Genomic DNA, 1,125 nt, shown 5'->3' with positions numbered 1-1,125 from the left:
AGAAACAAATCCCATCCAGGCCCTGACCTTGAGCAGTTCCTGGTCCTCTGAAGGAAACAGACAGCTCTACCTATGATTAAAACAGCACCTGGGCTCTGCTTCCCTGTTGCCTTGTCCTGGCCTGAGCTGCTTTCCTCTGCCACACCCTCCTGCCATCATGTTCTACCTTACCTCAGGCACAGAGCAACGGAGTTAGCCGTCTATGGACTGAGACCTCTGAAACCATAAGCCCCAAATTAACTTTTCCTCAAAGGAAAAAAAAAAAGAAGAAGAATAAAAGGAAGAAAGAAAGAAAAGAAAAAGAAAAGGCACCTATTAAGTGAAGCAATGTAACAGTGGTTAAAAGCTTGAGATCTTCAGTGCTCACTTCAGCAGCACATATAATAAAATTGGAATGATACAGAGAAGATTAGCATGGCTCCCCACCGCACAAGGATGACACACAAATTCATGAAGCGTTCCATATTTGGGGGAATGGAACCACCATTTGACCTAGCTGTCCCTCTCCTCGGTCTATAGTCAAAGGACTTAAAAACAGCATACTACAGGGACACACCCACATCAATGTTTATAGCAGCACAATTCACAATAGCTAAACTGTGGAACCAACCTAAATGTCCTTCGGTAGATGAATGGATTAAAAAAAGTGGCATATACACACAATGGAATATTACTCAGCAATAAAAGAGAATAAAATCATAGAATTTGCAGGTAAATGGATGGAGTTGGAGAAGACAATGCTAAGTGAAGCTAGCCAATCCCCAAAAACCAAATGCCAAATGTTTTCTCTGATATAAGGAGGCTGATTCATGGTGGGATAGGGAGGGGAAGCATGGGAGGAATAGACGAACTCTAGATAGAGCAGAGGGGTTAGGGGGGAGAGAGTGGGCATGGAGTTAGAAATGATGGTGGAATGTGATGGACATTATTATCCAAAGTACAGGTATGAAGACATGAATTATTGTGAATATACTTTGTATACAACCAGAGATATGAAAAATTGTGTTCTCTATGTGAAATAAGAATTGTAATGCATTCCACTGTCATATATAAATAAAAAAAATTTTTAAAAAGAAGCTTGAGATCTTCAATCTCAAAGTTGTGTGACTTCAGATATGTGGCATT

General features: G+C 40.4%; 1 non-coding gene across 1 annotated transcript; it reads left to right on the top strand.

Moving 5' to 3' along the window:
• The first annotated feature begins 359 nt into the window (after positions 1–359).
• On the top strand, positions 360–470 carry LOC124075421 (U6 spliceosomal RNA). Its single transcript, XR_006846039.1, has one exon. It is a non-coding gene; the product is annotated as a U6 spliceosomal RNA (small nuclear RNA).
• Positions 471–1,125: the final 655 nt, after the last annotated feature.

This window comes from Marmota monax, unplaced genomic scaffold (assembly GCF_021218885.2).
Source record: "Marmota monax isolate L192 unplaced genomic scaffold, Marmota_monax_Labrador192_F-V1.1 WCK01_AAM20220418_F8-fsc00008, whole genome shotgun sequence".
Lineage (NCBI taxonomy): Eukaryota > Metazoa > Chordata > Mammalia > Rodentia > Sciuridae > Marmota > Marmota monax.
This window is presented reverse-complemented; position numbering and strand designations above follow the sequence as displayed.